The sequence below is a fragment of the Crotalus tigris genome, unplaced genomic scaffold, assembly GCF_016545835.1.
Source record: "Crotalus tigris isolate CLP2741 ecotype Arizona unplaced genomic scaffold, ASM1654583v1 scf7180000024370.6872682, whole genome shotgun sequence".
Taxonomy (NCBI): Eukaryota; Metazoa; Chordata; class Lepidosauria; order Squamata; family Viperidae; genus Crotalus; species Crotalus tigris.
This window is the reverse complement of record NW_024100540.1, coordinates 3,871,048-3,887,527: the sequence shown is the minus strand read 5'-3', so window position 1 is coordinate 3,887,527 and position 16,480 is coordinate 3,871,048. Positions and strand designations below refer to the sequence as shown.

The window sequence follows — 16,480 nt, the reverse complement described above, 5'->3', positions numbered from 1 at the left end:
CGAGCATAATTCTTTGCCTGTCTACCTAAGAATGAACTCAGTCGGGGCGACTCCCTTTACTCCCTTCCTCCCAATAGTGCACGGCCGGAGATGCCACCCGACGCCTCCGCTTTCGAGAAGAGGAAGTGACTCCCCACGGCCGCCTGGGTCCTCCACCTGCCTCACTCCACCGACTGGTGCCCCGCCTTCTCTCCCTCCGCCCCTAAGGAGACGAGACTCCACCCCTGGTTACTTTCCCAGGTAGAGGGAAAATAGGAAGGCGGGCTGCGCTCGACTCTTCCTATTTAGTTGCCGCGGTCTGGCCGCGCTTTTTGCTGCGGGTGGGAGATAAGGAAAGGAAGGGAGAGGCTCTCCGGCGTCTAGGGCGGACGATGGCTGCGACCTCGTGCGTCGCTCTTCGTGGCTCCTTCTTCTCTCACTCGGTCGCTTCCTTATTTGACAGTTAATCGCAGCCGGATTGGTTTGATCCGATCACGGTCACGCCCTCTCTGACCGGCGACACGCTTAGAGCCAGGGCTGCTGCGAGCTTGGGATCTGGAGCCGGGCAAACGGAGGGGTGGATCTACAAGAGAGGAGAGCGACCGAGCGAGAAACGACTTTGCCTCGCGTTTCCGACCGCCGCCGTCTCAGCGTGAAGCGCGCCGGCAAAAGGGAAATTCGCTTCTCCCGGAAAAGTGCCTGTAAGTGCGGGAGCTCCCTGCTCTGTGAGTGGTGCCTCTCCGGTTTGGCTGCCTTCTTTCCTGCCTACGATTGCTGGGTTATTCGCATGCTTTCTCACGCTTAGCTTCGCGGGGGAGACTCGCTCTACTTCGCCCACTGCCTTTGGCTTGTTCTTTCCCTTGACCCGCAAGCCTGTTATCCTGTTAAACTACAACGCCCCATCATCCTCATCCAGAGTGTGGGTCAACGCTGCTCGGCGCTCACGCCCACCCCCTTCTCCCTCACAAGACTTCTGCCCATGTGTCTAAAGTTTCGCCGCCTTTCTGGGAGAACCCGCTATTGCGGGTAAGACTACAGTATTGCAACATAGATTTTTTTTTTTTTTTTTTTGCTGCTTTCCTGTTCCTTGTAAGTTCAGTTCTTTAGTTTTTCTATTCCCCAACCCAGTTTTCCATCTCAATGATTCATCTGTAGATTTTGCCGACCGTTTTTTTTTCCTTTTTTCTAAATTCTGATAACGCAACTACTTCCAGTCGATGAGAAGAGTTTGTAATGAGCTGTAAATGCTACAGTATTTACTCATCGTTAAGGCTGATTTCAATGGAGTTTAATTCTGCCCAGGGCAAAGGAATCCAGACCCCTTAGGGGGTTAGTTCATTGTTTACAAATTTGACCCAAGAGTTCTTGGGATCCTTTATTGGTGATTACCTAATCAGGTATATATTTCCTCCTCAATATTTCTCTCTAGTGAAGCTGTGCATGAATTAAATATGCAGAACTATGAGTGTCTTCAGGATGATCCCCATCAAAATAAGCAGGGTGGTTGTGGTATTAAAGATTAATTTGTGTCTGCATTTGGTGATCTTGGGTACCACAAATCATGCTGTTTTAAATACAACAGCCAACACAGTTAACTTTTGGAAATTGCTACAAGTGAAAGAAGATACTGTAGTACAGTAGTTTAGGTTTTCTGGCAGTATTTTTCAAGAGAACATGGAACAAGGTCTCTACCGGATAGAAGGGACAGTGATGTAATGTTTTATGGCTACTATCTCATTGTTAAAGTGCCTATTATGTACTTCATATAGCTGTTATCTAACATTTTTGTGCTTCTAAATTTTATTTACATTATCATTCTAACAGCCCTATCTCCCAAAGGGAAAGAATGCAAGAAAAAAGAATTACTAAAACTTTAACTGTAATGAAGGACTTTAACTCAGAGGAAAATTCAACCTTAAATATGGGGGATTCTAGAATAATTTATATAACACAATACAACAAAATTCATCAACCATAACTGCTAGGCAGAAATATACAACCCACTTGATTCTTTGTCATTGCATGTTGTCTGAAAATACAGTGCTCTTTCTTACCCTTGGTTTATAGTGTGTTGTACAAACATAGCGTTAGAGAGGAAAATATGATGTATAGGCCCTGATAAGCAAAAGGTTATAAATTATACAATGTGAATTGAAACTGCTTAGTTTTTCCTGCTTAAAACGCTGAAACACAAGGCTATCTGATTAAATTATCAATGGTTTATTCAGGGCTGAGAACACCAAGAACTGATATAAGGAGATCTGTATCTAAAGTAAGTTTGTAATTTATTCATGATTTTAGTTAACAGAATTCTTCTTGTTGAGGAAATGCTGGCTCTCTAATTACAGATATGGTATTTGGTGGCCAATTACAAATGTAGTTGTTGGTACAAGTAAAGGGCAATATTTTTTTTCCTGATATCCATTTTGAGAATGTCTCCAACAGCATCTGCTCCACACATGTTAAGCTGCATTCTAGTTTAGCATGATTTTGTGAACAGTGTCAATGTTTTCTGCTAATTTAAGGGACTGAGTTGAATTCAAGGAAATGAGGCATTATTACTGCACCCTAGAGGAAATTGAAATATAAAATATATAGCTAGAGAGCTGTAACAAGAAAGGACCGTATTGCCAAAATGACAGAATTCCTGTCTTCCAATGGAAACTCTTTGGTGTTGGAAAAATATCAACATGAACTTAATAAGAGAGAATGTGGATTCAGGCACTTCAAAATTTGGGAGGAGAAAACAGGGAAAAAAACCAGAGTGAACTAGTTCTGTGACAGATCCATAGCCCAAAGGAAGATTTTCTTTTTGGGTAGCCTATGAGCACCACTGGACACAAAAATTATGAACTTGCTTTATACAAATTTTACAAATTCATTCTGAACTTGCTTCTTTGGGTATGAAATGGAAAATATTTATGGGATATGCATATAGATTTTCTTTTATGTTAAACTGCTTGAAATTCCAATGCACACTTCCATCAGTGAGAATTTGGCATTAGAATAACACAGCTTTATAGTCATAATGAAGGAACTGTTGTTTGGTAGTCAAAGACAAAATTCTCTGGTTAGTATAAGCTGCCTTCCCCCTTTTTTCCTCTTTAGAAAGATAAATGGTAGGCAGTTGCCTAACCATGGAGAAGCCTTACAGTGCTAAGAAATGAATTCCTGGAACAGAAGAAAAAGAAGAGAAAACTGTTGTGCTAAAACAGGGACAGTTTTTTTTCCTCATGCCATCACCCTGCTGAACACCTAATTCTTGCAGCTGACAAAATACAGTGATTACTAAAGTTTTTTTTTTGTCTAATGTGTATATTATACAAAATGTGTGGCTGCAGTATTATTGCTTTTTTATTTTTTTTACTTCCCCCCTTGTTGGCTGTACATTTTAATATTATTATATTTTGTTGTTTTGAAAGTACACGAAGTGCTTCTGTATCAGTGACAAATTCCTTGTGTGTCTAACCACACTTTGCCAAATAAGTGGACTGGGACCCTGCAGTTCAGCCCAGCCTTCACTTCCCAGAGGGGGACACCTGGCTGTGCTTACCTCCTTCTCAAGGCTGCTGCTGCTGCTGGGCCGGGTGAGGCAATGCAGGTTGAGGTGTGGCAAGGCCAGGTGGGGCAAAACAAGCGAGGCCAACAAACTGCAGCTGCTGCTGGGCACTGCCAAGGCCTTTCCCCCCCCTCCTCCTATGCATGTGCCTAGGGGGAGTGCCCAGCTGAGGTGGGCTGTGGCTGAGGTGGTGGAGGCCAGCCCCTTGCTGTTTCCCATGGGCCGGAACTAATCACATCGCAGGCTGGATGTGGCCCGTGGACTTGAGTTTTACATGCCTGACATAAATTATGGCAGCGGAAAGCCTCAAAATGGTTTGCTGGTCAGTTTAATAGCTGATTCTAATAAGTTCTAAAAAATTCTAAATGATGGATATTGAAAGCATCACCCTGCCAACAAAAGTGCGTATAGTCAAGGCCATGGTTTTCCCAGTTGCAATGTATGGCTGTGAAAGTTGGACCATGAGAAAGGCTGAGCGCAAAAGAATTGAGGCCTTTGAACTATGGTGCTGGAGAAGACTCCTGCGAGTCCCCTGGACTGCAAGGCGATCAAACCGGTCAATCCTAGAGGAGATCAACACTAACTACTCTTTAGAAGGCCAGATCCTGAAGTTGAAACTCAAGTACTTTGGCCAACTAATGAGAAGGAAGGACTCACTGGAGAAGGGCCTAATGTTGGGAAAGATTGAGGGCACTTAGAAGAAGGGGACGACAGAGAATGAGGTGGCTGGATGGAGTCACTGAAGCAGTAGGCATGAGCTTAAATGGACTCCAGAAGATGGTAGAGGACAGGAAGGCTGGAGGAATGTTGTCCGTGGGGCTGCGATGGGTCGGACACAACTTTGCAACTAACAACAACAAACAACAAATGTGAGATTAACATTCACCAACCAATGAAATTTAGATAATATGAATTACTATTGTATCCCTGAATATGAGGTATGAGAAGCTAAGGCTGGATTTGCTGGCCACATTCCCACATGCCAGTGCGGGGGAATGATAAAAGAACCCCTTGTGTAAATCTTGCTACTCAGCAAGAATATGGCACTGATTTAAACTCAGCCCAGGCTTTCTTTTAATGAACATTATATAAATTGGTGCAAATATCATGATGTTTGCGTCAATTTGCATACTGAGGTCATTAAATAAATGATGTAACTTGCTAGGGGTGCTGTAAAATTACATTAGTTTAACTGCCTCATTCAGACTACTGACTCATCCATTACTTTAGGGCACAATTAGGATAGAAATTGGGTCTGTTAAATCTGAAGTTTGCAGCATGGGGTTCCACTAAACTAAGGCTTTACTGTATTACAGATGTTGTACATTTCCCATCTCAGGGTCAGGAAACTGCCTTTTGGGATTTATTGTTATGGGAATATAGGATTGCAAAGAGAGAGAGAGAGTGAATTGTGGGCTGGTATGTAACCTGATCCTCAGGCTGCCCAGTCCTGCTTTAAATCTAGAAGCTAGAAATTACCATTTTTAGTAATTGGTGAGAAGAAAGATATACAGTAGGACAGTCCAGATGATACATTCTCATAGTCTTTACTGAAAAAAATAACAGGGCTATGCATGTGATATTCAACTACACAAAATATCTTAGTTTTGTAAAATGTTGGCAGCATACAAATGGAGGCAGAGTTAAACAGTATTTTATCCAGAAAAGATTCAGAAAGGAATGACCTGAAACAGACATGATTTAGAGCCTATTTTAGGGCACAATTTGTATGGAAATTGGATCTGTTGAATCTAGCTGTTCAGGGAAGGTTTTGAACTTCAGGCTAAGTCTTGAAGATCTTTGGCATCAGAGCCATACAGTTTTGGTAGCAATTGACTGAAGGATGAACACGGTTTAACTCTGGTATCGTCTCCTATCGTTGCCTTTTTAACTCTGGTATCATCGTTGCTCTTCTGAAAGAACAGTTTTGCCTTGGTGTGGGAAAACCGGCTGGCTTTAGAATAATTGTAAAGATCAACCAAGTGAAAGTAATTTGATTTGCGATGAGTTTCGTTGAGCTGTATATTTTGGCTAGGAAAAAAATTATTGCAGGTAGTCCTTGACTTATGATCACAATTGAGCCCAAAACGTATGTTGCTAAGTGAGAAATTTGTTAAGTGAGTTTTGCCCCATTTTACGATTGTTCTTGTCGCATTTGTTAAGTGAATCACTGCAGTTGTTAAATTAGTAACACCATTGTTAAGTGAATCTGGCTTCCCCATTGAGTTTGCTTGGCAGAAGGTCACAAAGGGTGATCACATGACCCTGGGACACGGTCATAAATATGAACCAGTTATCAAGCATCTGAATGTAAATCACATGACCATGCGGATGCTGCAATGGTCATAAGTGTGAAAAATGGTCATAAGTCACTTTTTTCAGTGCTGTTGTAACTTTGGACAATCAGTAAATGAACTGTTGTAAGTTGTAGATTATCTGTACAGTAATCCTCTATGGCTGTCAAATCTGAGATACCAGAATCCATACAATTATGAAGATATCTCTGTTTTCTCTAACTCTCTGTTGTCATGTAGTAGCTATTGGGGTGGGGTGGGGTGGGGTGGAGTGGAGTGGAGTGGAGTGGAGTGGAATGGAATAGAATAGAATAGAATAGAATAGAATAGAATAGAATAGAATAGAATAGAATAGAAACTTTATTGTCACTTTAAATATACACTAATCAGCATATATTAAAATGAAATTTCATTGCATACAGCTAAAAAACTTTATTGTGACTTTAAATGTACACTAATCAGCATACAAAAGATCTTTCATTAAAGCTTCCCCACACACACACACATACACAGGGACACCCTGAAGAAAGAAAATGGAAGGCAATTTGGTCATTCCTTCTTTTTCCTCCAACATCACATGTAATGGTGTTTTGAAGGGTTCTTGGTCTATCCAAGTTAGTTCTCTGGTGATGTAGGGAGCCACAGGGGGCAAGCTTGCTTTCCAAGGTTTTTCTTCTTCCAGTGCTATTTGGGAGGCACTCAGTGTGGCGTGCCAAAGAATTATCACTAGCTATAAAAATCCTTGGCAGCAAATATGGGCAACATAGGTCAAGGGAACTTTTTTTTTTGCTATTTTTTTTGTGTGTGTGGCAGCTGAAGAATTTATTTTAAAGCTAAAACAGTTGCAGAATTTCATCAGAGAAATTGTTCCAGTTCTGCTTCTAATGAGCAAATGTTTTTCGCCTTTCATGTGCAAAGATTTCCTGTTTCTTTCTCTTTTCCCTCCCTAGGAAGGAAATCTGTTACTTCGGGTTATTATAATCAACATAACTGGCCCATCAGTAGAACTATTGACCATTGATCAAATTAATTTGTTGTAAAGTGGAAAGAGTGTCAAAGAGATGGTGTAAAAAAAATGAGGTGGGTTTTCTCTAAAATATTTGTGTTAGCTCCTCTCAGTCTTTTTTTTTTAAGAGTTTTACTATTTTATTTATTTATTTATTTATGAGACTTATATACCGCTTTAAGTGCAAGCACTCTCTAAGCAGTGTACACCAGTAAGCAATGTATATATATATATATTTACATTGCCCCCAACAATCTGGGTCCTCATGTTACCTACCTTGGAAGGATGGAAGGCTGAGTCAACCTTGAGCCGGTGAGATTTGAACCGCTGGCCTGCTGAACACAGTCAGCTAAAGTGGCCTGCAGTACTGCACTCTAACTGCTGCGCCACCTCGGTTCTATTATGATGTTAAAAGTGTTGTAGACAGTATCTTATGGGAAACAAAGGCCACATCCTTTGCCATACTTTCCTCCTATTGCAAAGTTGAGACAGGAAGTGTTATCTTCATTTTTTCTAACCCTCACAGCATTCCCATATCTGTAATTTGTGTTGCTTTAATGCTCAATATACTAAGGCACAGTTTCCGGTTATGGCAATTTCCAATCCCATGAACTTCAAATCCCAGAATTCCACAGCCAGCATGGCCATTGATGAAAATTCTGCGAGTTGGAAGTCCACAAGTTGGGAAACCCTGTAAGGTGTCTGATTATTGATGGAGCCTGAAATTCTCATTCCACCCAGGTATCCTCTTCCAGTTGGCCTGCATAATGCAATGGTTAGTCAGGTTTTGTGGTTTTATTTCATTACTTGTAGGAGGTTGATATACGCATGTTTTGGGTGCTATTTGGTGGTTGAGCAGCAGAGATGCAGTCATTTCTGAACAGCTGAAATGTACAAAAATACATTTTCTGTAGGGTTTGGTGGGGGAGCTTTAAGCCAGTGGTTCTCAACCTGTGGGTCGGGACCCCATTTGGGGTCGAATGACCATTTCACGGGGGTCACCAAACCATGCGGTCCGCCATTTTTTTCCCTTTTCCCTAGCTGTCCTACTCCCTCTTATTGGTGGCCACACCCACTTGGGGGTCACCACAACATGGGGAACTCTATTATGGGGTCACGGCATTAGAAAGGTTGAGAATCACTGCTTTAAGCTAACCCAAGAACACTATGGGAGGGAAAAAAGTAAAGATCCAGAGTTTTCTGGAATGCAGCAGTGACTGGGAAGGAAATCGCCCCATCACTGCAGGCTATAGAAGGACACATTCCAAGTCCTTTCAGTGACACTTTTAAATACATGTAATAAATTAGTGGTCAGCTAATCAGTTTCAAGGCTTCATAGAGGCTGTCCTCAACTTAAGACCACAACTGAGCCCAAAATTTATTTGGCTAAGTGAGACATTTGTTCAGTGAGCTTTGCCCCATTTTACGACCTTTCTTGCCACAGTTAAGGGAATCACTGTAATTGTTAAGTTAGTAACATGGTTGTTAAGTGAATCTGGCTTTCCCATTGCTTGTCAGAAAGGTGATCACGTGACCCCGGGACACTGCAAACTACATAAATATGAGCCAGTTGACAAGCGTCTGAATTTTGATCACGTGACCATGGGGATGCTGCAACAGTATGAAAAAAAATGGTCGTAAGTCAATTTTTTGAATGCCGCTGTAACTTCGAATGGTTAAATAAATGAACTGTTGTAAATTGAGGACTACCTGTACTCTATAGCTTGACTAATCAACTTTTTTTTTTAAAAAGAGTGGATGTGGAAGACTGTAGAACAGGAGCTTAACCTATGGCCCAGATGGAAGGGCCATGGCAGAGGCACAGCACACCCACCAGACCAATGGAGACAAAAAGATGTCCATTCTTGACACATCATCACAGACTTCCTCCTCCATATGTCATGGGTTGCTTGGAAGTCTAGATAGAAACTCTGAGCCAGGATAAAAAGGAAAACACCACTTGCAGGCCCTGAAGTCATCTTGAGGAGGTCTTACTGACAGACTGACAATAAGGTACAGGAGCTGGCACGAGGACACATCAGTCCTTTGTAGCAGGCTGATCAAGAAACAGATTCCACAAAGATCATAGAACTATATTTTTGCAGGTTATAATAACAGAATCTTGAAAGCCTGACAGAAATTTTCTGTTCCTGTCTCTTATACCAGGGGGTCTTCAACCCCCAGGCCGCAGCCACTACCGGGCCATGGCCTGTTCAAAACTGGGCCACATGGGTAGCACTTGTGCATGTGCACAGCTTGACTCATGCAAGCGGTGGGTTGGTGCACAATGTGCACCCGCAGCTCATCTCGCAAGAGCAGTGGGTTGGCACGCATGCACGGGCAGGCAGCTCAATTTGTTTGCGTGGGCCAGTTCCCCTCTCCCCCCTCACTCACCGGGCCACCAAACTGTAAAGGTTGGGGCTGTCTTATACTAAAGAGAATCCAGAAATGGCACGTTGCGTTTCTTCCAGGTTTTTTCCTCTCTTTCATGGCTAAGCTTTCTTCAAAGCTATTTCTGTGCTCTTCTACACTCTATTCTCCTCTGGAAAAAAATAGCAATCTTTAGTTTGAGGCAAGTTAACAGTGTGTGTGTATGTATATATATATATATATATATATATATATATATATATATATATATATATATATATATATATATATATATATATATATATATATATATATATATATATATGGCTATAGAAATGTCAGGGAGAGAACAGCAAGGCTTGTTTCATTCCAACCATATTCTTGGTAGCTGATTTATGTTGGGAAGTGGATAGGGAAAGTCCGACACTGTTGTTTTCCTGAATCTCACTGCAGCTTTCAGGGCTATTAGTTTTAGTAACTTTCCAGGAGATTTTTTTCAGGGTTTGAGGCATACTGTCGTTTTACATTGGCTTCAGTCCTACTTGGAAGAGTCCTGGACACCCATTGCATAGTTTCTTAGCATTTGAAATCCTCTACCTTACCTATATTTTTAGTGTCTACATGGAACCATTGAGTGAAATAATCGGACAATAATAATCAAGATACAGTATTATCAATTTGGGGGTAGCTTATAGCTTCTTCTCTAATCTTACAAAGGTAGTAGAAACTCTGAATAGGGATTTGGAAGCAGCTTGGGGAGAGGGGAAAGAGAAACAAGCTGGAATTTAATCTGGAGGATAGAAGAGTTGATGGGAAAAATCTGCTGATCTGGATGGAGATGTTCAAATTTCTCTGGATTTAGTGGCACTCCCTTTCAAGAAGCATGATACAGTTTGGAAGTACTCATGAGCTCTGTTCTTTTCATAAAAGCCATGTGGCCAACATGCCTTTTAACAACTTAATCTGATCTCTTACTTTTAACCTTATGTAGAGAAATCTTGATACTGTACCTATACCATATGTCATAACTAAATAATTGACTATTACAATATATTTAGAGCAGAATTTACAACCAAAACACTTGTTGGACACAGGGATTTGTTTATGTATTCTGGACCAAATATGTTCTAATTTAAGGGGCTGGTATTATCTTCCAAACTCTTAGATGATTTTGTGCTGTTTATCTCAAGGGTAGTCTAATCTACAAGAGTCTGCCTGGGCTTTAAGATCAATATCTGAGTGCTGTTGCATTTGTATACCTTATCTAGTTTCCCAACAATTAGGAACATTTTGAAGACTTGCTTATTTCTGGATACATTTGATTCGGTTTCCTGCAGAGAGAGGCTAATTTCTTATTTATAATAGAAGCTGCATTTCAGCAAATAGTATAAATCAGTCAATCTCAATTATACTTTAGTATATAACCTTCACTGTAATCAGCATAACAACTGAGTTCTTGCTCTTAGAATGGTCTCTGGGAACAGTTGTAAATAAGTGGCAGAGCAAATGCTTTGCATGAAATAAATCCTGAGCTTCAAAATCCCTGGGATGTCTTTAAGTAGAGACAACAAAGCTACTGTCTGAAACATGGAGATCTGCAGTCAGTCAATATGGAAGAAGCAGTTCAGATCTGGTTAGATCGATAATGGGGGGATGGGATTTTTTGGCATCCAGATGACATCATTTCCATTTGCCCACTATTCTGTATCTTTTTTTTCCTTACCAAGAAAAAAAAAATCCAGTAAGGAATGGAAACTGGATTCACTGACCAATGATCAGAAGTCCTCCATTTGAAAATACCGTTTCATTTATCCTTATTCACTTATCACTATTCCATAAGTTGATTCCTATTTTCTTATCTTTTTGCTAATTTTTAATAAATTAAAAACATGAACATCCTATGTGTATCTTCCTAATATCTAAAAAAAAAAAATCAGCCTGGTAACTAAAGAAACCCATCATTAGAATTTTTCTAGCATCCAGTCCGCCACCCTGAAATAATAATAATAATAATAATAATAATAATAATAATAATAATAATAATAATAATAATAATAATAATAATAATAATAATAATAATAAAGTTGGAAGGGACCTTGGAGGTCATCTAGTCTAACCCCCTGCTCAGGCAGGAAACCTTATACCATTTCAGACAAATGGCTGTCCAGTGTCTTCTTAAAAACTTCCAGTGTTGGAGCATTCACCGTTTTTGGAGGCAGGTTGTTCCACTGGTTAATTGTTCTAACTGTCAGGAAGTTTCTCCTTAGTTCTAGGTTGCTTCTCTCCTTGGTTAGTTTCCATCCGTTGCTTCTTGTCCTGCCTTCAGGTGCCTTGGAAAATAGCTTGACTCCCTCTTCTTGTAGCAGCCCCTGAGATATCGGAATACTGCTATCATGTCCCCCCTCGTCCTTCTCTTCATTAAACTAGACATACCCAATTCCAGCAGCCTTTCCTTATATGCTTTAGCCTCCAGTCCCCTAATCATCTTTGTTGCTCTTCTCTGTACTCTTTCTAGAGTCTCAACATCTTTTTTACATCGTGGTGACCAAAACTGGATGCAGTATTCCAAGTGTGGCCTTACCAAGGCATTGTAAATTGGTATTAATGTAAGACTATAAGTTCTATGTTGTTCATTCTGGGATGACAGAGAACAAATTATGGCCATTTTCTTTGTGACATTCCTTCAAGCACAGGTAGTCCTGTGTTTATGACGCTGCTGAAAAAAGACACTTACAACCGGTGCTCACTCTTACAACCACTGTGGAACCCCCATGGTCACGGGATCAAAAATCCGACACTTGGCAACAGGCATGTATTTACAATGGGTACAGCATCCTGGGATCACATCACCATTTGCAACCTTCCCAGCTGGCTTACAACAAGCAAAGTCAATAGAGGAAACTGGATTTGCTTAACAACATGGTTCATTTAACAGCCACAGTGATTCACTGAACATTCTTAGCAAAACCAATTGTACAATTGGGTGCAATTCACTTAAGAACGATCTCACTTAGTGTCAAAAGTTCCATTCCCAACTGTGATTGTAAAGTGAGGACTCCCTGTATTTGAATGCTGACGTCACCTAATATGCTAAATGAGTGAATAAAATTAAGCACTGGTGTGCAGGCAACAAAAGTCAATATGTCTCTGCCTTCACCAAGTCAGTGGAATTTCACCTGGTGGGACTGTTTTAGGTGACCCATAGCCTTTAGGGAAGGATCAAGTGAAAGAGCTCTAAATCTGTAATTTTGTGTCTTGAGGACTGCTTCACAATTGCAGTTTTAAGCATGAGGATAATTCAAATAGAGCGTGTACTATAATTGTTTTTTGTTGATTTTCCCCACTAAAAATGGAGGGCTAGGCTTGAAAAAAAACAGAAAATGATGGCTTCTATCATGCAGAGAATGTTTGCATTGTACAACACAACCTCGGTACATTATAACCTCATTGCAACCTTTACATCCCCCAAGGTTTCTTTTTATTGTGGCCAAATTGTGGTTTCTGGAGGTTGAACAGTTTCCATTTGATCTGGAAGAAATTAAGAGTTATGATGAAAAATTAATCTCTTAGCTGTTACTTATGCTGAAGTGCCTGTGCTTGGCAAGACTTTGACCTACTTATCAGCCAAGGCTGTTTTGCCCCTCCTAGGCTGTGAAAATAATCATGTATTGGTTGACTGTTGGTCAGTTAAATGGCAATAACAGAAGACTCATATTTTCAGTCTTTGTCCTGAGTGCTAAATGAAGTCTATTTTATTCTTTTCTTTTCTTTAAGAAAAAAGTCACCTGACTTGTAATCCACTTTTGTAATACAGATATTATTGCTGTATCCTATATAAGATTTTCAAACAATAAGAATGTTTTACAGAGTAGTGCATTTTTAGCCTGTAATGTGCAGCAAGATGATTGTTGTTGTTGTTGTTGTTGTTGTTGTCGTTGTCATTATTTTGCTTTGCATTCTGCCGACTTTTCTGATGCTGTGAATGAAGGGAAGAATCTAATATATTTTTTTCCTGGCTGCACAAGCATTCACAAGGAAGAATAAGTTTCCTTCTCCTTTGCTATACTTTATATACATTTCAACTTCCCCCAAACAAATCTTAGATTTACCTATGGCTGCTATTTGCAGCCTCTACTTTCTCTTCTTCCTTTCGGTGTATTCATTTTTTATGTATTTATGTATTGCTGCTCACCTCGCCACAAGGCGACTCAATTAGGGTTATAGAGAGAAAGGCAAAATAAGGAAAATGCGTTCTACTTTCTGTAATGTGAGAAATATAAATATAAGGGCAGTTTAAATCCTCTGTCTGGAAGTCAGTCTGGAGAGAGCTAGGGCCTTCCAAGACACGAATTGACACCAAAGAATCTTTTAAAAATGGAAGTATTTAGAACATACAACCAGGGCTTTTCTTCTCATAGAACGCCCAGAACGGAGTTCCGGCACCTTTGGGATGGAACTTTGTAAGGTAGGCAAGGTGGGTTGTATGACGTGTGAGTTCCGACACCTTTTTTTTTTTTTTAGAAAAAAAGCACTACATACAACAATGAAGAAATATATGAATGAGTGGCTTAAAGAAAATGATTAGGCTTCAAAAGAGGAAATGTGACCAGAAGAATAATGGGTAGCTTATCTGAAGTAGAGATTAGAAGCTACACTCTAGAGCAGTGGTTCTCAACCTGTGGGTCGGGATCCCATTTGGGGTCGAACGACCATTTCACGGGGGTAGCCAAACAACAAAGTCCGCCATTTTTTTCCCCTTCTCCTTAGCTGTGCTACTCCCTTTTATTCTATTGGCTGTCCAGGCTGTCTCTGCCCTGCTGAGCCCACCAAAAGTCCCATTCTGCAAACAGTGCTGCACCAGTTGAGTAGTCCTCAACTTACGACCGGTTGAGTAGTCCTTGACTTATGACCGGTTGGGGTTCGCGGCATTAAAAAGGTTGAGAACCACTGCTCTAGAGGTAATAAAACTCAACCAACAGTCCTAGTTAGCTGTAGCTGCTGTCTAGTTACGTATTACATCTAGAATGTTGTGGGGGGTAAGGTTTCTTCCTATGTTCTGCAAGTGGGGTAGTTCTTTCTTTCTTTCTTTCTTTCTTTCTTTCTTTCTTTCTTTCTTTCTTTCTTTCTTTCTTTCTTTCTTTCTTTCTTTCTTCTGTAGCCAACTGTTGCTCCAGGGTAAAAAAATATCAAAAAAGCAAACAACTCCAGAAATCTCATCCAGAGGGTTCAATCTCAACCAGTTTCTCTAGAGTTACTAGAAACAGAAGGATTTAGTCTGTATTTCAATTGCACATATATTCTGAACTAATCTCTGGAACCTTGTGCTGCTGGGTGTAATTGTTAACTAGTACCTGGGCATACTAGTTAATGGGGTGGGGTTGGGGTGGGCGGCTTCGTTTTAGGATTCACACGACTCTTGTGGCAGCTAAGGAAAAGCTATCTGTGTGCTTATGTCTTTTCAAGAAATAAAATATGTATTATTTATTTATTTAGGCAACTTAATATGGCACCCAACTAACAAAGTCACTTAATATAGGTTTAAAAGTACAAAATGGCCATAGAACATAAAAACTACAGAAACACAATAATGTGCAACATAACCAAAGGCAAATTGCAGCATGTTCATTATTCTGAAACCCAGATGGGCTCATTAGAACTGGCCCACTGCCTGGGGGGAACAGGTTTTTAAAGCCTCACAGAAGGCCAACATGGTCAGGAGTATCCAAAATTTCAGATGTGGGGGAGAGAGTGCTGTTCCAAAGTATAGGCATTGCAACAGGGAACATGCCTTCTGGACCCAGTAGGTGATATTGTTTGATGAAGGGTATCTAAAACATGTCCACTGTTTTGGATCTCACACAATGAACGGACACCATTCAGCAATAGGCGATCCTGAACATGACCTGACCTTTTGCCAATTAATCATTTGAAATCTTTTAATTAACAACAAGATGCAGCAAAAGTAATAACAGAAAGTGGCATTTTATAAGAACCCTTCTCTTCAAGGATGTCTTGATTCAAAAATAAGTTTCCTGTAAGCAAATTTAATTTTGAGATTAATTAACTCATATGATTGGTTTTACAATTTTTTTTAAAATCAGATTGCGCCCCATTAATTTAACAAAATTAAACTTCACCTAGTTTAAAACCAAACTCCATTATTCTATAAACTTTGTGGCTCTTTGCTGATTATTATAAATCTAAAAAGTGAGTTCAATCACCATAGTCTCATTCCGATGTACTTGCGCCAGCTTTGGATTCATGTTTGCTTCATCTTTAGGGAAGATTAACATTTTTGGTGATGGCCTTACATCTTTCTAGCTATTGTTTGGCTTCCTTCCGCATCTTTAGTCGATGTTACTTGTTAGCATGAGGCTCTTATTCAGTTAGAAACCAGCTCTCTCTTAGCTGTTCCAGAGATTTCAAAGAGAGCAATTAAAATGCCAGGAGCCTGTGGAGAATCGATTATTGTCAGAAATCCATTGGCAATTTCAATAGACCATCTTGCTAGCTAGATGTTGCTGAATGCAGTGGACCCAAGCTAAATAGACCTCATAATAATGAAGCCACCTACCACAATGCGTGGACTATGGCAATGACCTGAGGATGCCAAGTCATAAGGCTGAGCCTTTGTGGTCCCTTCCTCATCACATGCACAGAGAACGTTAGAAACGTCTGTCCCTGATTTGCAGTATGCTGGGTTGTATCGGGGTCAGGTGAAACTATGATTTGTTATTAATGCTGCTCTCAACTTTTTCAGAGGATTGGAAAGAGCAAATGTACGGCTTTGGTGTCCAGAATCAAAGACTAGTACATAATCTAATGATTAGTGTATCATGATTATTTTTAAAAGAACTCAGTTTATCAAGTGAGGTATTCAGTTTGAATACCAAAATTAGTCAGGAGATCGAAAAATAAATACTGTCAATTCAATTTAAGGCTGTCCAGGTGGCCATGCTATTTGTGACGCCTTTATTCTTTGTTCTGTTTTCAATCACTATTTGACAAACCTCCTTGACAAATAGCACTTCCTGTGTGAAAATTGGCAGGAAGTCTGGAGAATAAGGGGACCGGCCTCTTTTTTTTTTTTTTTTGAAGCTACTTTCTCTTGGGAATAATCTGACAGAAAGCCTGGCTGAATGGTGACTGACATGGAAACCTCAGCTCCAAAGCCTTCTTGTTGGCTATTCCTTTCCACCGTGGGCATTGAATTTCTCCTTTCCAGGGAGTTGCATGAACTTAGTCATTAGAATTGTAGGATGGCTACACATT

The 16,480-nt window shown here is 40.3% G+C and overlaps 1 protein-coding gene across 3 annotated transcripts in view; it reads left to right on the top strand.

Moving 5' to 3' along the window:
* The first annotated feature begins 230 nt into the window (after nt 1-230).
* The window catches only part of RHBDF2 (rhomboid 5 homolog 2), an 83,799-nt gene continuing 67,549 nt past the window's right edge, over nt 231-16,480 (top strand). Inside the window, exons 1-2 of one of the 3 annotated variants that reach the window (XM_039327989.1) lie at nt 231-680; nt 2,208-2,251. The gene's annotated coding sequence lies outside the window, so the exon portion shown is untranslated. Of the gene's footprint in view, nt 681-2,207; nt 2,252-6,232; nt 6,913-16,480 lie in introns of those variants that run through there. The other 2 variants (XM_039327988.1, XM_039327990.1) reach the window with 2 other exon arrangements.